General features: G+C 36.1%; 1 protein-coding gene across 1 annotated transcript in view; it reads left to right on the plus strand.

Moving 5' to 3' along the window:
* Window positions 1-24,726, plus strand: part of LOC107678562 (leucine zipper putative tumor suppressor 2 homolog) — an 86,129-nt gene that overhangs the window by 6,530 nt on the left and 54,873 nt on the right. Inside the window, exons 2-3 of the mRNA XM_016473865.1 lie at window positions 16,137-16,212; window positions 22,939-23,053. The gene's annotated coding sequence lies outside the window, so the exon portion shown is untranslated. The remainder of the gene's footprint in view (window positions 1-16,136; window positions 16,213-22,938; window positions 23,054-24,726) is intronic.

Here is a 24,726-nt window from a genome sequence, read left to right on the forward strand (position 1 = left end):
TTGTCTTAAGTATAAGCTTGTTTTTACTTAGGTTAGTATTTTTTATTTATTTATTTATTTTTTTTAGTATTGAAATTGGTAACAAGAATTATGAAATTTCAATGCATCAAAATTTTGATGGGATAAAAATCCTATTTAAAGCTATATATACAGTATATTTTATTTGTAATACGGGGCCCTGCAGTAAGTCATAGCCCCGGGGCCCTGTAAGGTCTTAATGCGGCCCTGATCACAGAGCACAGGGCAATTTTAGTTCAGATAGGATTACACAGGATAAATTAATCAAACACAGTGCTTGAAAGTGTTGTAATAATGAGAAATGCAAGGAGCCATTATTTTGCTAAATCCATATAGTCAAGATGTCAGAGTAATGCCACTGACTGCTGTGATGTTGAGAACAAGCAAAACCAAGCTTCACTATTGACCTCAGAGAGTGAAGTCGGCACAGTGATGGTGACAGGCTGTTAGCTCCTCCCACAAAGATGCCCATCCACTTTCTGCTGAGGTCTTTGGAGCAGCAAGATATGATTCCCAGTGATGTGTGATTTTGCGTACATTTGCATGATTAGAGAAGTAGGGATGCACTAGCGGTGCATCTCTAATTTGATATTGACAAAATACAATACTGACCAAAAATTATATCTTGATAATGGTATTTAGCCAATATTTTGTTGAGTGTGTTTTTATGCTGGTACCTTGGCTGGTCATGGACAGCTGACTCCCAAAGCTTGTCATATTCTTCATATTCTGTGTGGTGGTCAGTTCAAGTGACAGAAATAAACTTTTTCATTAAGGGGTGATATCTGCTGCCCTAAATTGATTTCCAGGGGCATTTTAACTTTATAGGTGCTTTTGTTTTCTAAAATTATTGGATGTGTGCACTGAAAAGCTGTATCTTTTCATGTAAAATTCTTGCATTTAATCAATAAATTCAGTTGGAATAATAAGACACTATAGGCTGTTGCCAATCAATTGAATGTAAACTTCCATAATACCAACAGGTATACCAACAGGATGGCGCCACAAATGGCAGCCAGGACGCTGAGTTCCGCGATTCTTCTATTGTTTTTGTGTGTTTGTTCTGTGTTTTGTCATTCTTCTTCTATAAGTTGTACCAGAGACGAACTCCTTAACATTAAGCAGCACATCCCAGACAATATTTTTCCGGTTTTTGATTATTCGGATGTTTTGTTGGACATTCTAGTCAGAGGTACAGCTGTGTTGTTCAAACGCGCGTATAGACGCAGAAGAGGGAAACGCGCCGGCGCCCTGGTGAAGCTCCGCACGCGCGGCTTTCGGACTGCACTCCCAAGCATTCATCTCACAAATGTCCATTCCCTTCCTAACAAAACGGACGAACTTCTTCTCCTCACCCGCACCAACAAGGACGTTTCAAACTATGCTGCACTGTGCTTCACGTGCGTGAGCGCCGCTATGCAACAGCTGGCCAAACAAATAACTGAAATGGAGGAAAGGTACCCAGACTCTATTTTAATCATTCTTGGAGATTTTAACAAATCAAATCAGTCCCGTGAACTGCCAAAATACAAGCAGCACATTACGTGTCCCACCAGAGACAGCAATATATTGGATCACTGTTACAAACAATTACATTTTTTCCTATACTTCTATTTCTGTATATAGTACATTATATATTTTTTTGTATTTATTTTAATTTTTATTATATTAGTGTTATATTGCATCCCTACTGTGTTATTCCTATGTATGTCTGCACTATCATGTATGTCTGCACTATGTTTGTACTTTCTTCTACACTGGAAGCTCCTGTCGTCAAGTCAAATTCCTTGTGTGTGTAAACATACTTGGTAATAAAGCTCTTCTGATTCTGATTCTGATAATGTCAGCTTCCAAACTGTTAAAACAACGATTACAATATTATCATAGATGATAAATATCACACTCCCCAAGGATGCAATGCCGTTTTAGGGACAATAATGTAGCAGAGGAGTAATAATGTAAACAATCAGCAGCATTTTGTGGCAGATAAAATAACTGATAAGTGTTCTTTTTGTGTTTTAACTGTTTTAATGGTTATTAAAAAAACACACACTGTGAAAATTAAAATGTTTACATATATATTTCATCATATATAGCTAGTGAGATGGTTAATTAGCAATCTGTAATCAGTCTGTTTAGAAGTATGCACTGTGTTTGTTGTGTTTGAAATGGTTTTGAGGATGACACTCTCCATTGCTCGATTATCTTACTGCATGTGCTCTCATGCGAGATCGAGTCTTTAGAGCGCAGCGTATGTTTGCTGAGAGTGACAAAAGGATGTAAAGGAAAGGTTGTGTGTAAAGTCCTTATATGGAGATGGTTTGTGTGTGTTTTATGCAAATTACTAACCTTAGGCACTTGGTTGCTCATTTAGAATAATCCAAAGTCATTAACTTCAGAACAAGTTAAGAACAAATTAATGTGCATGCATTTGTTGTGAATTATGCAAATAAAAATTGTGTGTGCATGTGAATTATTAGTGAATGAGACCCAATTAACGGCTGTTATTAGTGAACACGACGAATGAATGGCTGTAATTCCATTTTCAACATTCAACACAATAATAATAAATGTTCCCGGTTATTAAAAAATAATATTTTGGCCACCGATATATCGTGCACTTCTACAGAGAAACGCTCGCTGAACTAGCTCAGCATCTCGTGCTTGGCCTGCTTTCTATTAGTCAGGAATCTGCCCTGTCAAAGGGCTCTGCAAATCTACACACCCCCACACTGAGAAAGAAACATTATAAAAACACTGTCTTTTTTGTACGTCCCCTGATTTATTCTCTTTGGCCTGCGAGATATGTAAAGCATGCAGCACTTTCTCTCCATCTGTCTCCAAGCTGATGCAACGCAGGGGTCCTCGGCTCACAACTGTTTTCACTGCACAGTGTGTCCCATGATGTGAGTTATGATAGGAGACAAGCCGCTCTCTCTGCCTGAGGCTCGCTCTGACACTCACCTCTTTCTGCTGTGCTGCTGGCTTGTCCAGTGCATCTCCCACTGACTGCAAACAAGCAAACCATGCAACAAGCCAGAGTTTACAACATGCTTTACAACTGCTGACCTTGCCTGCATTTTAACCTCTGATCGGTAATTAGGTGTGTAAACATTAGTTCAAGAGTGGAAGATGGAAGGGGAATGCCAAGTTTGCAGTCTGTTTTAGGAGAATCAGATTTATGTTCAGAGGCACTGAAGCTTTAACCAGTTTGTCATCACCATTTATACAGACTGACCCTCTAATGTGTGTGGCCACCCACATCCAGTCTATAGACCTCGCACAAGACCAATCCAACAGGGAGGGGATGAGGTTTAAACTTTACGTAATTGTCAGCATTTTAGTTCTCATTTGTAGTTGCAATTGATTCACAATTGTAGTCACATTAAATTTATGTTAGTCACATGTATTTTGTAGATAGTTTCTCTGTCTCTGTAGTACTGCTGTTTAATAGAGTTGATAGTAAAACTGATTTGATGGGTGAATCAGAAATGTGACGTTAATTTTTGCGTTCTCTATAATGTTCTCTCTTTAACGTGTTTAAAAATAAATTAAAAGTGATTTCAGTATATTCAGTAGAGAAATATAGATTCAGTATAGAAACATCTTTTTAAATAAACATTTATAACATATTTATAAACATTTTAAATAAATAAATGAATTAATAAATAAAATAAAAATAGAAGAAATTAGATTAAAATTTCTACTATATTTATTTTAATATAATTTATTGTATATTTTTTGTTTATTTATTTGTTTTTATGCATTATTATAAATTGTTTTGAAAATAGTATAAAAATTATGCAATATCCAATTAAAGGCTGTGGTCACACTTTAGTTTGGGGACCAATTCTCACTATTAACTAACTATTAACCATGACTTTTCCCTCTATAAACTCCTAATTTATTAATAGTTAGTAAGGTAGTTGTTAAGTTTAGGTATGGGATAGGATCAAGTGATCTAAAATATGGTCATGCAGAATAAAGCATTAATATGCGCTTTATAAGTACTAATAAACAGCCAATATGCTAGTAATATGCATGCTAATAAGTTAACAGTTAATAGTAAGAACTGGTCCTTAAATTAAAGTGTTACCAAGGCTCTTTTTTGCATAAAAACCCATGTGCAAATTGGCTGTTCTGAACATAGGAGTTCGCATAAAGTTCATGAGATGCCGTAAATAAATGCCATGCAGATAGCAATTCAATTATAGAGCTGATGAAATCCTATATTGACGTACCCTCTGAAGGCTTTTACCGGCTATGTAAGATAATCCAGAAATCAATCTTTAGTGGAATTTGTCACTTGTTTAATTGATGGCTGCATGAGAACCTCAGGTTAAAAGATTGCAGATCTATATTTTTAAATAATGCGTCTCTGTCTTTGGCACAGCAGGCTGTGTAAACTAGAGGGCTTATGCTCAGTCCAGTCATGCTGAACCATGACGGCAGTCTCTCAGGCATGTCTAAAGAGCCGTGTAGACTTAGATTGCCCCGTCTTGTTAGGGGATTATGATCCACACAGCCTAGCACAGCAATATAAACAGCTCTCATTTTGTGTCCTTAAACACCCCCATTCTACATGCAGGCCATCAGACAGACTTATTAGCCGTCTACCGTAGAGACATGAGTCTGGAAGTCACAGCTTTGTAGAGCACCGTGAAACTACGGCATGTGTTCACACTTAATCTCCAAAAGCCTGGAGTGAGGTTGTTGACCTCTCTCAATGGCCTTGTTAACCTCTCTACTGTTGCCGTGTTGAGAGGCATCTGTGAAGTACGTGAAGGTAATGGGATGAGGTCAGAGTGTCAAGAGATGGTCCAGCAGACACAATACTGTTTCATTGCTGTCCATTATGATGGTGAGCCAGTAGCATCCATAACAGGCTAGTTTTCAGTCAGGAATGTGTTGACCAATGAAGCAAGCTTTTGGTAGGATGGCAATGTTTAAGAGTAACAAGCAGAACTGAATGCTGAGAGCTCACTAAATTAAGTACACATTTTTCTGACATTCCATTAGCTTGCACTGAGGCATTGTGTATAGAAATAATGTTTTACCGGGTAAGTACTAAATTGCCACACAAACGAAGCCTGACTCCCCAAAAATCTTGATTTGCTCGTTTTTTTAAAGTAGAATTATAGTATGAATCTGGATGGGGCTGTACATTTACATTAACATGTATCATACTCTGTAATTGATATCACTTAATAAATCCATATGCATGCTATTTATCTACTGTTGCTCAACTACTAACTAAACTCATTTTCAGTGATGAATTCATTGGCCAAACTGATTAATCGTCCAAAATTTGGCCTTTTATAATGGCTTGGCTGGTTAACAGAAGCATTAGCTCCGATCGTCTTCTTTCTCTTCCCTATTTTTATCCTCTGCTCTAATTTATTTCCTAATTTAGTTTTCTAACAAACATGACATTGTCACTATGAATATTGTTGGTGAGTAAATGATGACAAATCTTTCATTTTTGGGCAGCGTTTCTGTGCTTGCAATAGATTGCTGCATTAAAACAAAGAAATTAGCTAGAATTTTTTAACTGCCAACTTCATCTTCCCAAAGTCAGTTGCTTTTTTGTACGAGTTTTTGGTTAAATGCCTGAAATAAGGTCTGTGGTTAACACAACCTCCAAAAATTCATGTTCACCATGTTCAAAAAAATCATGTTATCACAACAAACAGGTAAACTCATCTACTTATAGTCATTGTTTTTATACTCATGCTCTTGCAAGATATTCTAACTCAGATTTCCACCTTGTAGATTTTATATAGAGTTCGAAAGAGTTGTCAGAAGCTTAGTGATGGAAGTCATAGTTCTTTTAGCCTACATTTAGTTTTTTGCTTTTGTGGTTTGCATTTATGCTTTAAAATTCATAAAATTGTGTTCAGATTATCATGATCAACAAAACGTGTAAGAATAAAACTTTTGTTGGTCACAGAGCTTATTTTCTGCGTTTATCAAAAAGTCAAAGGAAGAGTCCTATTGGCTTTTTGTCGAGGAAACCGGGGTGATGCTAAATGAAAGGTTGGCAACTTCCAGGTTGGCCTACAAAAATACTTAATCACTGCGGCATTCTGTACACAACTTTCCATGCTTCTTTGAACTCTTAAGTCCTAAAAAATAGCACATTCAGGGCATTGTGGTTCATAGGATCCATTTTCCAAAAGTAAAGGTTCCTGAACAGTTAAGTTCCTCATATCTGGAAAAATCAAATGAACTTTAACAGCATCACCATATAAAGAATTCATGTGCGTGTGTGTGTGTGTGTGTGTGAAAGTTTGCAGTTGTGGGAAGTGGGGTTACTGTGAGCTCCATGTGGATGGAGTTTAGTGAATGACTCTGCCAGATCGCCTGTGGTGCTGTTTCCTCTTCAGCCCACTCCATCAGCTGACTCTCATCCACTCTCCCTCTCTCTCATGTCTTTTCCCATTCCAAAATGAAAAGAAAATAAGGGTGTACCATAAATGGCCTCTATGAATGTTACCGCTGTGCAGATTATTAACATTTTACCATAATTGCAGACAATTAGAAATAGTTGTTTTTTCTCTCTCTGTGGTGTGGTGTCCACCCTCTGGCTTTCTCTTCTCCACCCCTTCTCTGGAGCCAGGAGATGAGGAATGGTCTCTTTGGCTGCTGATGTTTTCGCGGCTCCGCCCGTGAGCTCTGGGGTTCAGTTCAAGCCCCACAGTAATTTTATTACCCCTCTCCTCAATAACACAAACACTAAACCTCTCCTCCCACCCCATAACTCTGATTTATGTCACTACAACCACCTTGTCCAAAAATCTCCCTGACATTTCCAGGAGACTTTCTGAATCATAGCATTCATGGCTGAGACGAGCTGTCATATAAAGCCATGATGGGGGCAGATGGATTTCCACTGAACACATGTTAAAAAAACATGCACTACTATTCAACATTTGGGGTCAGTAAGATTTTTAAAATTCCTTTTTAAATCTCTTATTCTCACCAAGGCTGCATTTATTTGATAAAAATACAGTAAAACAGTAATATTGTGAAATATTATTACAATTTAAAACATCAGTTTTCTATTTAAATATATTTTAAAATGTAATTTAATCCTGTGACGTCAAAGCTGAATTTTCAGCATCATTACTTCAGTCTTCAGTGTCACATGATACTTCAGAAATCATTCTAATATGCTGATTTGATGCTCAAGAAATATTATCAATGTTGAAAACAGCTGTTTAATAAAAGTAATAATGTATTTACTATTTTGAAATAGCTCCTGTAAGCTATTAACTGAGTAAGTCAATTGTAGTAAATAGAGTTTTAAACCTTATTTCACATCCAACAGCATTTTGTGGGACTGTTGTGCACATATCATTTGTGCTAAGAGAGCAGTAATGGATTTTCTGTGGCCCACATAGAAAGAAATAGGAGTATACCTTAACAAAAAGGCACAGATGGATAACATGCATAAATATTTTGAGACATTTAATTTTCTCAATGCTCAGCTAAAACTTTAGTGTTGCACCGCAACTATTTATCAATGTCATGATCACATCGGGCAGATAAATGCGAGGCTTTTTCTTTCTCACTTTGGTAGTGACGCCTAATAAACAAAAAGCCACAAAAGGTGAGATAATATCTGTTCATAAAATAAATCTATCATGTTTTTTAGAAGACTTGGATTAAACTATTATATTCATGTGGATTTCTTTTAGGATGAACTTTTCAAAGTGTCAACGTTTTAGTGTAATGGACTAAAATCTCTCAGTTTTCAATAAAAATATCTTCATTTGTGTTTTGAAGATGAACAAAATTCGGTCCCACTTTATATTAAGTGGCCTTAACTACTATGTACTTACATAAAAAAATAAGTACAATGTACTTATTGTGTTCATATTGTATTGCAAAACACTTTTGCTGCTATTGAGGTGGGATACGGGTAAGGTTAGGGACAGGTTTGTTGGTATGAGTAGGTTTAAGGGTGGGTTAAGGTGTAAGGGATGGGTCAACAGTGTAATTATAAATGCAATTACAGAAATTAATTACAGATGTAATTACATGCAGGTATTTTTAAAATATAAGTACAATGTAAAAACATGTACACAATAAGTGCATTGTACCAAATGATTAATTTAAATGTAAGTACATAGTTGTTAAGGCCACTTAATATAAAGTGGGTCCATAAATTCTTATGGGATTGGAACAGCATGAGGGTGAGTAAACCCAAGCCTGCTGTTCATGACAAATGTATTTAGCAAATGACCATTATCAGCATGCACTGCAAAATTTGTTTTTAGAAATTAATCATAGCCAAAGCGACAATTTGTTTGACCTTTGTCATGTAGTATGACCTTCTCTTCATGTAGGTCAGATGCCTAAAGCAGGAGTCTATCCTGAATGTGTGAACTTTAACCTGTCTGAACCTCTCAGAGGAGAATTTGAGAAAATGAGTCGGGTTTAGTTGAGCATCACATTGCTTGTCATTGAGGCAGCAGCATGGAGAAGTGAACAAAACCAGGACAGCTCATCTGGGAGACTAGCCAGCGGGAATGTGGTTTGTGTTCACCGGCTTGTACAGGCCACTATGTGTACTGCTGCCAAATTAGTGCAGAATACTGAAGTTGTGTGTCAATATTGATTTGAGAGGACTTCAGTTTATTTGGTGACTCAGCATTGCCCTACAGACCCAAAGTACAAACAGGATGTGGATCTAAGTATCACAGTACTGAGATCAGCTCATTTGCTTGACATTTTAATCCTGTTTCAGGCGTATTTCTGATTCTTTATGATTTATGTGGAAATTAAGACTCCAAACATCATGTTGAATTTTTGTCAGAGCTGTACAAATTTGAGGGAAAAATACTGAAGCAATTTTGTTAGGCTATCAAAATATTAGGTTGCCAGTCATTAACATTGTATCTGTATTAATCACAATGTATAAAGTTTCCGAGAAGCAGTAATTTGAGATGGATAGAAGCTGTCCTGACTCTTTTAATGTTGAAGCCGCTTCTTCTGTTTTTGTGCTGCATAGCACAAAGGATTAGAGTCAGTTACATAACTCCCCCCAGAGCCTCTCCTCACGCATGGCCGTCCGGAGCAGAATATCTAAATAATGATTTTGGGCTTTATCTATGCTTAATTTCCACAGTCCCTTTTGTTTATTAATGCATCTGCCTTCATTTCATGTTTGATGAGCTAAAATGAGAGAGGGGACAAGAGAAAGAGGTAGTGATGGGGTATTTATAGAGTATCCTGCCGTGGGGCTGGCCGGTCTGTCTCAGTGAAGCATTGCGTCCTGTCAGACCCCATCAGATCTCCATATGGACTCTAGATCTCTCTCACACAGAGCACTACAACAACATCACTCCTATTAAGACAATCCACATTTTTATAGGCAAAAACATTTTGACTGTCATTTTGTTTTTAAGAAGATTTTCCCCCCCAGAAGGATAGTAGTAATAAGAATAACAAAATGTATTAAACTGAATCCAAAAATTAAAAAATAGTAAATGGACATAAAACATTCAGCAGGCAATTATGAACAATATAATTTACAAACATTTAAAATGTCATTAAAAAGTCATTAGGGGGCAGTCGTGGCCTAATGGTTAGAGAGTCGAACTTGTAACCTTAAGATTGCGGGTTCGCGTCTTAGGTCCAGCAGGGATTGTAGGCGGGGGGAGTGAATGACCAGCGCTCTCTTCCACCTTCAATACCACGACTGAGGTGAGACCCTTGAGCAAGGCACTGAACCCCCAACTGCTCCCCGGGCGCCGCAGCAATATGGCTGCCCACTGCTCCAGGTGTGTGTTCACGGTGTGTGTGTGCACTTGGATGGGTTAAATGCAGAGCACAAATTCCGAGAAAGGGTCACCATACTTGGCCACACATCACTTCACTTTCTTTTTCTTTTCTAAAAATAGATTTATTTATTTATTTATTGTGTATTTTAATGTATTTTTTTTTAAACTCATGTTCCTAATATGCAGTTTTGCGACTCTTTAAGTATTATTTATATATTATTAGTATTATTTTGATTATTATAGTATATATTTTGAATTAGCTTTTATCTATTTTGCTATGTGATTTTCTCATTTTTGGTAGTTTTTATTTATTTTTTATATTTATATTTACCTAGTTTTAGTAATTTTAGTACTTCAAATTTGTTTTTTTTATTCTAAGTTATATTTAATTTTATTTCAGTTTTATTTAAATGAACAAAAACTACTTTATTCAGCAATACCAGTAACAAGATTGTTTTTAAGTTGGATTTTTACTGGAAAGCAAGACATTTTGCTTGGTCATGCATACAGTATGCACTGTATATTTTAGGGTAATTTTTTAAAGAAAAATGCCTTATACAAAAAAAATTATAATTTTAATTAAGAGTTATAAATAGCATTGATAGCTGCATGAAAATATTAATTGAATATGAATAGTGTTTTCTGTATAGTTTGTCGTAAATACAGTAGTGTAACTAATTAAATATGATTGGCTATTTAATGTGATATGACATGCAAAATGCTCTCTGAACACTCTCTTCCAGACTTCATACTGACACTTATATGGCTTGAAACAGCATCAGAATCCACATCTACAAAAATGTAAATGCAAACAAATGTTGTTGCCTTATATTCATACACACATACAAAGGCTTCCTTATTTAATACAGGAAGCTCCTTTGTTTTATGAATGTGGACTTTAAAAACTCAAAACAAAAGCTCTTTATCACTAATTCATTATCCTATAAAGACACTAAACATGCAGCCTTGCATATCCTAAGGGAATCCAGTATCCCAAAGGGAAAGGATAGCAATATATGCTCCTTGATCCATCTATTTTTCCTTGTCTTTCTCTTTCTCACCACTTTTTCAAGCTTTCTGTAGAGTTCACTTAGGTGCTCCAAAAAGTCATTTAGTACTTCACCTGTGCATTTGCTTAATTTCTGTTGTAACATGCAGTTTTTTTCTTAAAGGGGTCATATGATGCTGCTAAAAAGAACAGTACGCACACCGCGGCCTACAGTGAGCAGAGGCTGGGGGATAAAGTGAGGAACGGCCGGCGGGTTAGAGTGAGCAGAGGAGGCGGGCTTGAGAACGGCGCGGCCAGCGATTTCGACGAAGGAGCGTCCGCATGGACATGTGACGACTCCGGGCTGGACTCCGCTTCCTCCACGGTGAAAGCCGATCCGGCGATCCACAGCGCAAAGTTGTAGTATTTCTTCAGCGATATCTCTTTGGATTTGAGACTTTAGTCTTTGCAACTTTACAGATCTTCTTTATGCACCAAGAGCTTGTAACACTCCAAAGAGAAAGGAAAAATTGAAATCGCATCATATGACCCCTTTAAAGATCCTCTCATATGTAAGTCATGAAGTCATTACACTTGATTCTGTGATCATTTCGGACGGCTGCACATCGTTGCATGTTTATACATATGTCAGAAAGTCAGATCCTGTGTTTGACAGCAGTAACAGCAATGTTATCATAGCTTTGATCAACCACAGCTCCCCATCTGTTACAGAGATTATGCGCTGAGAGAGACAAAGCTGACATCAGTGTTTCAGCTGAGCTGCACAATGCATCCTGTATCTCTCTGAAGTTTCATCAGCGGTGCTCCTACATGCATCTGTAGTTGAGACCCACAGACTCTTGTCTTCTGATGCTTACTAGAGCAGTCTGTTTTAACCTTTGGCCTTTGAGTGGCTCACTCTCTCAAACACACATACAGAAACACACGTTTTCCTCTCGCCCTGCTCTGTCAGGGAAACTGAAGGCCTCCCTTTGGGCACTCAGGCAGATGACTTCATTGGCCTTGTTTGTTTTCTGCCCTTGGGGCTGGAGAGGAGAGGAGAAGAGAGAGAGAATGCCGGCTCATCCTGACACTCCAGCACAGGAAACAGTCTAGTCCGGGCTGGAAACAGACGCTGAAAGAGCCCTTTGGAAGCGGCATTCCTCTGCTGTCTGCCTTTACAAACATCTGGTTTCATGTGGGTAAACGCACTGTGACCTCTGTGCCATCATAACACTGGAAGTGTAGATGCCTCCTTTATGTGAAACTTTTTGCATAACCAAAAAAATTTTAACATTTAAGGCCCTTTCACACCACAATCAAAATGTACCTTGAAATGAAACGCATACAAAAGTCTATTTGAGACCCAGAATGAAACAAAAAATCATTTACATGCTTTAATGCAAGCATTTATCTGAATGTCAAGTCAAATTTATTTATATATAGCGCTTTTCACAATACACATTTCAAAAGCAGCTTTAAAGAAAATCATGATGTCGCATTAGTTGAACGCTAATATACTGTAGTACATTTTGCGATGATGCAAGTAATCAAGCAGTTGAAATTTGGTATATAGTATATATGATCCTACTCAAGTAAATGGCAGATTAAGTTGGACATTATTACATATTTAACTTTATATAAAGAGATTGGCGATAATATACTTGTTTGCTATGAAATAAAAATCAGGCCGTTGAGATTTGCGATTTAGTGTTTTTCACTTTGAATATACTGTATAGGGCTGTCAAAATGACTGAAAAACTAAATTCGAATTTTGTAATTAAATATGATCAAAATTCAAATTTAAAATGCATAATTTCAGTTAGGGTGAAGAAAAGCTTTTGGCTTCTCTTCTGAGGCCACAAGAGGGCGCATCGAGCAAAATATTACTAATGCACGTTTATTCAGTAAGATAGAAAACATGACTATCTGTGAAAAAAAGTGCATAATGTTTAAAATAATGTTTATAAACCATATATAATTAATTAAGTTGCTTAAACAACTATAAACAAAACAGCATCATGTATGTATGCATAGTTTAATACAAAGGGCGGAAAGCCAATCACACAGAGTACATTTTTCATTTAAAAACATGAGATGCAGTGGGATGGGGAAAAACCCGCCATAAAGTCTCAATATATGTTTTTTTTAAAGTTAAACCTACATTAATTTTACATGGCTTTCTAAACATGCGGCTCTTTTGTGCGAGACGCGAGTGCAACGGTGATAGGTGTTCCTCTGGAAAATGTGCGAAATATGCGTTCTGTGTAAACGGCTTGGTTTCAATTTTGACGTAATCAAGATCTTCTCCGCATTGATGTTCTCTTTTTCCGCAATATTTTTTGGATATGGAGAGTTTTGTAACAATCACACAGCTGAGATTTTCTATATAATATATATTGCTTTATGTGAATGTACAGTATATATGCAGGTAAAGTAGGATGTACTATGTGTATCCAGCTTTCAATATATTGCTGAATGATAATATAGTTTACATTTTTCGACAATTGGATATACTTATAGTAGTTGTATAATTCATTATTATTATTAATTTGATTATTCATGTTATTTATTGATTATCTGATGACATTGAGAATTATGTGAGGTTTTGTTCAATTTAAACATATCTTATTGGTCAGAGTTTTGTTCACCAGACCAAAAATAATTTAGTTTTCAATGTTTTGTTTGCAGAATATTCACAGCATATTTTTGTTAAAAATATATGTTTTTATGAAAACACAATTACCTCAAACATATTTGAAAAATGAGTGTTAATAGCATGCACTCATACAGTTTATGCCTTTTGTTCGTGTTTGTGTTGACTGAATGTTTGGATTCCACTGTGTTTCTACATAGTCTGCACAGTTTGTTTCATCATGGTCCAATGGTAGTCATTTTTCAGGAGTACACCCACAGGGACACAGTCGAGGATTTACTGAGGTTACGCGTTATTTATTGCTTTTACAGTTATTTAAAAAAAAGCTTATTTTTCCCCTCCCCATTGAGTTTGTGGGATAAAATCTCTGTAATGTACTGTAATCTCGTTTCAGTCTTGGCTGATGTGCAGTTTGGCTTTCTGATAGGAGGATGTGATGCTTATTTGGCTTATAGATGCACTTAGATCTAGAATGTGTTAATCAAACGAAGACTAAGGTCACAATCCGCGAGAGGTCTGACAGACTGCATTTAAAATAAAATATCTAATTATAAGATACTTGCCTGCCAAAGCTGCCAAATTGTGACCACTCCAGTCAAATGTCCATTAATACTGTGAATGGAGTCAGTTGAGCGGTTATGAAGTCTTGGAAGACTCATTACAGTGAAAGTGGATTATACAAGGCTCTGATTGTTCAGTTTTGGAAGACACAGTTAGAATAACACACCCACTGTACAAAGCCCAAACAACTCAGAGCCCAGTTCAGCAGTGCTGTCCTGTCTGTTCTTTTACTTTGTGCCCAGACAAATACTGCTCATTTTCTGCTCCAGATGAGAAGTCAAAACAGATGTATGGACTGAGTCATTGGCTAATGCCTGCTCTCAATGCCCTCTCTGATGTGATCTCAGTGGAAACCAGGGGTGATCCAGAACGAGAATATGAATAAACATATTTCATCATTACATATAGAGTATGAACTTACTGTAATACTGAAAGACTGTACTGCATATAGGCTTCCCTCATCTGTCCCTCTATTGTTTCTTTGTGACTCGACCAACAACAACAAATTCTTAAATTCTAGCAAACTATTGAACGGCTGCACAAACATCCAATCTGAGATCTGTGTTGGTCCTTGGTCCTGTTTGCTTGTTCGACAGGCAGAGATGTTAAAAAGAAGCTGCTCTCTCTTTCGCTCTCTTTTTTAACATTTTGAGTTTTTTTCCCTCATCAAGAATGATGTTGAAGGCTAACTGAGGAATTTCTGGAGCAGCTTGGAGGAAAAAAATCCACCTAAATTGTGTACTCTTTTTTTTGTTCCACACAATTACTATAAAACTTGATATGCTCTCATAATCCACCCTTTAGAGCTGTCAATATAAACATTCTTACAATGGAATTGTTTGGTCCTTATTATCAATTTTACCACTGATCTTTACCTCTGAAGTTCTAGTCTCTCGTTCTCAGTTGTCTTCCCTCTGGTGGTCTGAGGCTGCTATTTTACTACTATTTTAGAACCTGAATCCCTTTGGAGCTCTAATGAAAGAAGACAGGTGCTGAGTAAATCTACAAGTACTATTTATAGGAATTTGTACTGAGTATTTATATTCATAAGCTATTATATTTCAAAGGAATAATAGCATCTGTGAGTCTTAGAGCCTTACATTGTCAAGACACTTAAACATGTTGCTTTGCAGGGTTTGTGCATCAAAGATACTTTAATGAGAAAAGTCTGTTTTCTTGATTTCTTTATGTTCTCAAACTACTTTTTAGGTCTTGAGTACTATTAAATGTGAATTTTTTATTAACTAAAACTAAAACGTCAACTGAATAAATAAAATATAAAAAACTTGCCAAGGCAACATTTCTCATTTTCATCTAGTTTAACTTTCATGTAGTTTATCTTTAACTACTAAAATAATTAAAAGTAAAACTGAAATAAAAATGTATAAAAAATATATAGACATATTTAAAAACAAACAAAACTAAAACTAAAACAATCAAAACTCACAAAAAAAATACTAAAATTGAAACAAATTAAAATAAAAATGGAAAACAGAAACTAATTCAAAATATTGATTAAAACTGTAATAGTATCTCAATTTTGGACGCTGTACTAATAAAACACAAACATATTCTGTACTCTATAGTATGTCAATATTATGTAATATTTGACAATGTAGTATATTGTCAACACTTTTTATTAGTCGTATTAGTCACACTTTATTTTAAGGTCCAATTCTCACTATGGACTAACTATTAACTACTATTTTTGCCTCAATAAACTTGTAATTTGCTGCTTATTAATGGTTAGTAAGGTAGTTGTTAAATTTAGGTATGGGGTAGGGTTAAGAAATCTAAAATATGGTCATGCAGAATAAGGCATTAATATGTGCCTAGTACTAATACTAGTACTAGTACTAGTACTAATAAACAGGCAATATGCTAGTAATATGCATGCTAATAACTAGTTAATAGTGATAATTGGTCCTGTTCTGTTTTCTGTTCTCTTGTGACATGTTATCTAGTGTAAATATTTGTCTTGTGTGTATTTGGCTCATGCTGTTTGTGAAAGGCAGCACTTAAAGATGCATAAAACATAATCACTTAGTGTTTTTTTCTTGCTGTTACATATTTGATCTGTACCGTCCTTTCACAGAGTCTCTAAAAACACATTGTTCTCTCACAGGAAGAATGCTGAACTGTATCCTGTGTGGGGTTGTTCTAGCTCGAGTGTTGTCTGCCACCAAATCGAATTGAAAAAAGTAAGAAAATTGAAGCAGCAAATCATCTTTTATGTATGTGTGCTTGCACATTGAACACAGTGGAAGCTAGGACAGACAGCGGAGCATTAAGACAACAAAGCTGCTTTTACATTCCTGGAAAAAATGCTAGACAGAAAATATAGGAAATCAGAGATTTACTGCTTTTACTTATCAAGCAGGATATAGGGCTACAATTGCATTATGAATTACTGAGATATTTTTATTCTAGTTGTTTTGAGACTACAAATAGTCCTTAATGAGCAGAACTGAGAGATGAGAAATCTCTTGGTTGGTGTTATAAGACTGTTATGTAACTCTCTCTCAGGCAGCTGTGTCCTTCATGCTTAAATTGTAGCTGTCTTGGGACTTAATGTGAGGTGTCTCTGCAGTGATCATGTTGAAAATGAAAAGATAGAAGTACGGTGGACGCCTCCATGGTCACACTACTACACCCAGTCCCTTAGGAACTCAAGTATAACTGCAGATTTAAAGCAGTGAGAAAAGGTGTTTAAAGTTGTCAGGATCTTGACACTGAGAGTCATATTAGAGGTTTGTAAGTGTCTTAAACACAGAAACAGCAGATGTTCACTTGAGCGATGCTCATCACTCACATCAGAGCTGAGCTCTTGTGTGTCCTTGAGTCGTCTCTGAGATGATTGAAGACGCTGCGTGACTTTGACACCACTGCTCTGCTGTTAGACCCATTACAGCCGCCTAATGACACAGCCATGGAGATTAACGGCATTAATCAACTGCAGTGGGCTGTTCAGTTACTAACAATCTAAAGTATGTCTGTAGAAAATAGTACCGCTTTCTGCTCTCATATTCCAGAGTTTCAGATGACAATTGTCAGTCTGTGAATGCATCTGAGTGTTTCTGGGTTTTTTGAGTAAAAAAACAAGAAGTGTATTTTTTTTACCCATTAAAAAGCTTTAATAGAATAATTAATAAAATAATAAAAACAACAACCAATATTGTATTAATTATATTAATTATTAATAGTACCTTTCAAACGTTTTATGTTTTTGAAAGAAATCTCTTATGCCCAAAGCTGCATTTATTTTGATCTAAAATACAGTAATATTGTGGACATATTATTACAATTTTAATATAACCGTTTTAAATTGTAATATATTTTATACATTTAACATGTGATGCAAAGCTGAATTTTCAGCATCATTACTCCAGTCTTCAGTGTCACATGATCCTTCAGAAATCATTCTAATCACAAAAGACAATACCAGACCAAGGAACCGAGGAGAACACAGGGCTTAAATACTAGGTAGAACGCAATCAGGGAGAAACAGAACTAAATATAGGCAAAGCAGGTGAATTAGAATGGGTTCAGACACTTTTAAGCCCATGAGAGCATCCTGTCCCTGAACCAAATTGCAAGGCTGCAGTCAGAGGTCAGCAAATGTGGCTCAGTTGTTAGTTTTATGAAAATTAAAACTCTTAATGCCATCCCAAAGCTCAGAAGCAGTATGGGTTGGACAGTAATCCGATTCTCCATGACAGAAATAAAAAAACAGCACAAATCCACAGTCCAGTTTTTCCTCATACCTGAAATCATTTTCCAACCACATGTCTTAAAATGCTTGTTTTGCATTCTTTTGCATTCATTTAATAATATCTAATAGTTAATAAATTATTGATTATCTTTTGGAATTACTGTGTCATATGTTCCTATATTCTACTCTGTTCTAATTTCACAAGACGTTAATCTCTCATTCAGCAAGGATAAAATAAATTGGAATAAATTAAAAAAACATGAATCTACAGAAATATTAAGAAGCACAACAGTTTCTTGAGCAGCAAATCAACATATTATAATGATTAAGGGTCATGCGACACTGAAGACTGGAGTAATGATGCTGAAAATGCAGCTTTGCATCACATTAAAAATATATTCTAGTAGGAAGAAAGCTATTTTAAATTTCAGAAGTATTTCACAAAAATACTGTTTTTACTGGATGTTTGATTAAACAAATGCAGCCCTGATGAGCTCCTTTAAATGGTATTATATTCTCTTTTTTAAACCAATAACTAAAGACTAAAGAATTGAAAGTTTTATAACTAGTGGCAGTCTGGACCCATTACAGTTCATAATCCTCAGATCAGCATTAATTGAGGTCAGTCTGTGACCCCAGACCGCTTCTCTCCATGTGGAGGTGCCCCATAACCCCTCATAGCTCCCAGGCCATGAATTAAGAGGTCAAAGTGAGTCGGTCAGTGTCTGTGTTGTGGTGCACGGCTGGCGTTGTATTGTCCTGCTGTGTATCCTTACGCATGGTTCTCAAGGATGGGAAAATGATGGGAGAGATGGAGCTGTGTCCTCATCTGGAAGGAGGGATGAAGAGGTCAGAAAGGAGGAGGCGGTGGAGGAGTGAAGTGGATTGATGCCGTTCCGTCCTCAAGTCCCTGACGCTTGGCCCTCGCCATCTGTCACCCTGCAGGCTCTCTCTTTCTCGCTGAGCCCAGAATGGGTCAGATACACATTTACCTCATCTAACAGTACATTTGCCTACGGGAGCAGGTGAGGAACAGGCAGACACTGTAAGGTTAATGGGGAGAATATAAAGCGCATAGTTCACCCACAAATGAAAATTATCATCATTCACAGACCTCATAGTGAAACACATATTTTCTTTGCACTCACAAGGGGTTCATTAAAGCAGCAGAATTTCCACTCTTTTACATATAATGAAAAAGGATCGCGACCAGTGGCTGTCAAGCTCCAAAAAGGACAAAAAGCCACAATTCAAATGTACCATCTGCCCTAGCACTCCTGGTGCATCTGCAATACGTTAACAGTATTTGCATATAGCAGGAAGTGTAGCACACTCATATTCAGTACAGAAGAAAAGGGAGATCTGTATCTTGAATGCTAGAATAACTAGGGCAGAAGGCAAGATTTTTAGTGAATAATATTTTAGATGAAATTTTTTTCCTTGCATAGGAAAATATATAATAAATTATATGGCATCAGATTAGTTGGAATTTAGCGCACAAGTTGTTTTACTTTTATGTTTTTTGTCCTAGTTGGAGTTTGACAGCTTTACTGAAAAGATCAAAAAAACAATTTAGCATACTTTATTAGAGTACTTGTTACAGAAATAATATACTTTAAAAGAATACACTGTATTATGTGTAAACTGGATGTAATGTTTTCTGACACTTAATTGTATGTTAATTGAAATTAAAATCTATTTTAGCTTGAATTTATTTTAATTGCAATTAATTGAACTTATGAGAGCTTTTTTGACCCGCTTAAGTCAGACTTAAGGACGTCTTTATATGTAATTTCATTACTTCTATTGTCTTTGAAATATGGTCAAAGTGTACTGCTGAATACTGACAAGCATTTATGGTAAACTGATGTAATTTCTTTTGAAACTTGTATGTCATATATTTAAATATATTTGTAATTGTGCATTTGTAGTGCATTTGTAAAGTGCAATGTAAAGTTGCACTTTAATACATTTAAAATATATTATCTTTAACTCATCAAAATAAATGTACTTCTTTAAAGCATAACAAAAAATTATTAAACAGTGATTTAAAATGTACTTTTAATCTGACATTATTAGAAAGTGCACTTTAAAATTAAGAAACATGAAGGTGTCTCTCTGAGTACACTTACTGTAAGTGTCGTTTTATTAAATATTGTATTATCTGCAAGTACAGGTTTTTGAAAATATACTTTTAAGATATGTGCACATTTTCACAAGGATTAAGCACCATGGCACAACTGTCACCATTGCACCACAGCTCTTATGAGAGTCTGAACTTTGTTGTCTCCTGCCAGTCAGACAGATATTCTGCTGTCACATCCTCTGTATCTTGTATCAGTTCAGGAAGTAATCTGCACTTTTATTGTCAAGAACTAGAGCTTGTTTTTTAGATGGAAATTAATCTGCTTGAACGATAGTAGAGCAACTTGACACCAAAGAGCTGGTCCAATTAACAGGCATACGTTTATCTCTGACAGGCCAGTTGAGGTCATGGCAAAATCAATGGGCCATATTCTATAAGTTTGCAGACAGTGGCTCAGTGATCAATTACTGCACAATGTGTTTATGTTTCTATGTGGTTGATAAGGGACAGCAGGAGCATATGAGTCAGAATGAAAGTGATTTAAGAATCCATTGAGAATCCATACTACGAAATTTTCAGTAGAATGACAGTAGTTAGACTGCTTTCAAAAGTCTCATTGAAAAAAAAAAGTACTTTTATTTAGCAAGGATGCATTAAATTGATCAAAAATGAAAGTAAAGACATTTATAATAAATGCTGTTCTTTTGAACTTTATATTCATCAAATAATCCTGAAAATATGTATCACAATTACCACAAAAGGATTAGATGAACTGTTTTCAACATTGATTATAAGAAGTGTTGCAAATCAGAAAATTAGAATGATTTCTGAAAGATCATGTGACACTGAAGTAATGTGTAATGATCCGATAATGAGTGATGATGCTGAAAATTCAGCCTTGCCATCATAGGAATAAAGTACATAAAAAAAAACAAAAAACTTATTCAGATAGAAAGCAGTTATTTTCTACTGGAATAATCTTTCATAATATGACTCTTTTTACTGTATTTTTGATCAAATAAAGCATAATAGACTTCTTTCAAAAACATAAAAAATCTTACCAACCCCAAACTTTTGAATGGTAGTTTGTTTATTTATGTATTTATTTTATATGATTAATTTTAAATTATAATCTTTTATTTATATATTTCATCAATATAAGCAATTTCAGTAAAGCTGTAATTCGGCCGTAGCCACAAGTTTACAGTTGTTTCATATATTTCTTATAATATTATCCCTTCAGTAGCTTCAGTATAGTTAGCTATTTTTATTAGTAGCTTGTACTGTAGCTAACAACCTTTGTGTAACTTGGAAAGCTGCAGTTAGTTTACAATAGTTTCCACACTAGTGTTGTCGTGTGTGTTTTGCTTAACTGTCTTGGACCTCCATTCACCCCCTTTATTTTCCCAGTCGCTCCCCCTTTCTGTGAAGCAGACAGGCTCAGGCACGTGTGAACCGCCGTTTCCCCTCTCCTCTCCATGTGTGTCATGCAATTGAATGTGTGCGTTAGTTGTGTTTGTGCATGGCTGGCAGCTCATGTAGATGTGACCCACTTTAGAAGGGGTAGCAAATACTAGATGAGACTGTTGATAACTGAAAAGAGATAACCACAGACACATTCCTCTCTAATCTCCACTTCATTCTTCATTGGTTTTATTAAAACCAGACTAAACCGTAACTAGCATTCCAGCCTAAGTGTATAAGGGTAGAGAGAGAGGACAGTCCCTGCAGATTCAACCATAGAGGACTATAGGTAAACCCAGTGGTGATATCTCATATCCCTATTTTCAGTTATGAGCAGGTATTGCTGTTGTAACTGGTTTTTATTTATTTTGTACATGAGTGTACTACCATATGGATATGGTATGGTATGGTATACCATTCAAAAGTTTGGGGTCAGGAAAATGTTTCTACATTTTTTTGAAAGAAGTTTTACCAAGGCTGCATTTATTTAATCAAGCCATATATTGTGAAATATTATTTCAATTTAAAATAACTGTTTTTTAATATATTTTAAAATGTAATTTATTCCTGTGATCAAAGCTGAATTTTCAGCATCATTACTCCAGTCTTCAGTGTCACATGATCCTTCAGAAATCATTCTAATATACCGATTTGGTGCTCAAGAAACATTATTTATTTGTATCAATGCTGAAAACAGTTTTTTTGGAAACCGTGATACTTTTTTTCCAGGATTCTTTGAATATAAGGTTTAAAAGAACATCATTTATTTATAATAGATTTTTTAACATTATAAATGTCTTTACTTGTCACTTTTGGTCGATTTAATGCATACTTCAAGAATAAAATTACTGATTTCTTTCAAAAACAGCAACAACAACAACAAAAAATCTTACTGGCCCCAGTCTTTTGAACTGTAGTGTACCATAGTCTTTCAGATTTTGGACACTTAAAAAAGACTTTGTTTCTTTCATATACCTATGGACATGGCAGAGCAGAAACACTCTATGCTTAGATGTTTGTCATATATGATACATGCACACTGAAACTCATTTCTTCCAAATTCAGGATATCTAAAAAGTACTGAGTCAAAGTTGTTAAATGTTATATTTGTTTATTATGGTTTCTCACACTGAGGTAATGTTGGTTGGTATCCAGTGGGGGGCAGTGTGTTCTTCCACACCTCTCAGATATAACTTACTGAGCAGATATATCAGTTTGAGCAACTTGAAACTTTCACAGATTACACTGTACCTGACAAAATGTGATTTCTCCTTACTTAATGTCCACTGAGACCCATGCGAACTCACTGTCTGATGGCCAAAGACAAGAAAGAAAAACTACTGGCCCCTCAGAAAGCAATGAAATTATCATGCTTTCACGGTAACATAATAGCAGACTTTTCACCTTGACACCCTGCAACTAATACTCCATAGCAGGTGTGTGACATACAGAATGCATACTTGAACTCAGTCGTATCGCCTGTAGAGATGAACAGATGGTAGAGGCTCTCTAATTGTTCTCTTATACTACTTTATTATTGTTCTTACTAGATGTACAGAACTTTTTAATAGTAATTGTGAATTTTTCTCAACTTTCCTCTGGTGAATGCGTTTTGCATGCTTCAGAACTTCACCTAACTCTGTGTATGTGTGTGTATGCCTGCAGGGGTGTGTGTGAGCGGAGGTGGATGCTGCTGTGGGACTCTGGGGATGTGTAAAGTCTCCATCCGTCCTGGATCTCTGCAGCTTTTTAGGAGCTGCTCTCTGGGCTTTTGTGCAAGGTAAGACAAAAGTATGCGTCTCTATCCTCACTGTCACTACTAGAGAAACAGACATATGGAATTGATTTCCATCGTTCATTTAGCCCAGCCATACAGAACAAGCAGGCTTTAATAAACCCTGCCATTAGTGTCATAACTTTTACCTCTCACTGTGTTAGTTTTAATTAGGCTCAGTTAATCAAAGACACCAAAAGCTAATGATCTGTAAAGCATGATGAAAATGCACTCAGAGTTGTCTTAGATCAGGGCTGCAGGATCTGAAAAATTAAAGGAATGCATAATAAATATCATTAGCCTTGCTCATGAATATTAATTAGGTGATATAATATTTGACAGTAGTCACACAGGGTAGCCCCGCCCACACGGAAATCTCCTTGGAATGCAGTACTGCTCTTCATGTATATTCAATATACTCATGTTTATTAAACATCAAACATGGATGAGGACTGAAGTTGGAAGTTGAGAAACATTGGATATTTTGACAGATTCCACTATGGAAACTGTAAAAAGCATGTTGTTTGGAGAGGCATCATGGAAGTCATGTATGAAGCCCTGCACATAACATGCAGAGAAAAAAATCCAAGATATTCATGGCCAAAGATTATTATTTGTTCTTATTATTAATTTGTTTGCTCATTTTAATTAAATCATGGCAATGTTGTACTAACTTGGAACAAATGACTGCGACCTTTGAGTTACAACAAGTCCTACTTTCTAACTATTAGGCCACGACTGCTTCCAAAATTTGGCCATAAATTAATAAGTCATGGGAACGAATTCTTAATTCATGGTCAGCGTTTAATATCTCGTGTCATGTGGCTCTTTAGGGTGAGTGAAAAAAAAGTGTGAAATAAGAGAACTCATCCACAAACCGTTGACACCAAATGGTCTCTAAGATCTGTTTAGGTTTAGCTGTGCAGTGATGGGAGCAAAAAGAGGCTTTTCAAAACTTTGAATCAGTTAAACAAATTCGCAAAATGATTCAAAGTGCTTGGAAGTTTGCACGCTTGAGGACCTCTGCTGGTTAAAGACTGTAAATGTACAGCATAAAAATGACATGTTCTTAAAAACAATTGCAAGTGTTTTCATTTAATTGTAATATATACAGTGTAATCTTTGATAAATAATTCCATTAAATATTTATATGTTTTGTAATTGTATGTAGAGAAGCATTGTTTGCTGAAATTACAAAAAACATCAGTTTGATATGTGCTCTGAATCACTGATTAGAGACAGGTGATTCATAAAGGTGTCGACGCTTCACTAATCAGCGTTTCGAACGTGGCCATCACGCAGCTTTTCAGTGTGTACAGGCGAACTGCATGTTAAAATCTTGTCAGGTGACGCCTGGTTAGGAAACAGCAAAACCACTGTATGAAAAGGTGAGGGACTGCTTTAAATCTGGTGAAATTCAACTGACTAAAATAAACATAATAATCGGTAAAAACCGTGTTGATGTCAATTTTACAGGCATCAGCAGAGTTGTACTCAGTGGGAACAAGCATTTCCTCACTGTCACAGCTGATTATCGCTTCTGCAGGAGTCTGGACATTGATTAATGGTGTGAATATGTGTCTGGCTGAGTTTTACCCCACAGGGAAATTTCAATAAAGGTCCCATCCAGCACTTTGAAGTGTATTTTGTATGGGGTCAGGTTCATGATGGATGACCAG

The sequence above is a fragment of the Sinocyclocheilus anshuiensis genome, unplaced genomic scaffold (genome assembly GCF_001515605.1).
Source record: "Sinocyclocheilus anshuiensis isolate Anshui unplaced genomic scaffold, SAMN03320099.WGS_v1.1 scaffold536, whole genome shotgun sequence".
In the NCBI taxonomy this organism is placed as follows: Eukaryota; Metazoa; Chordata; class Actinopteri; order Cypriniformes; family Cyprinidae; genus Sinocyclocheilus; species Sinocyclocheilus anshuiensis.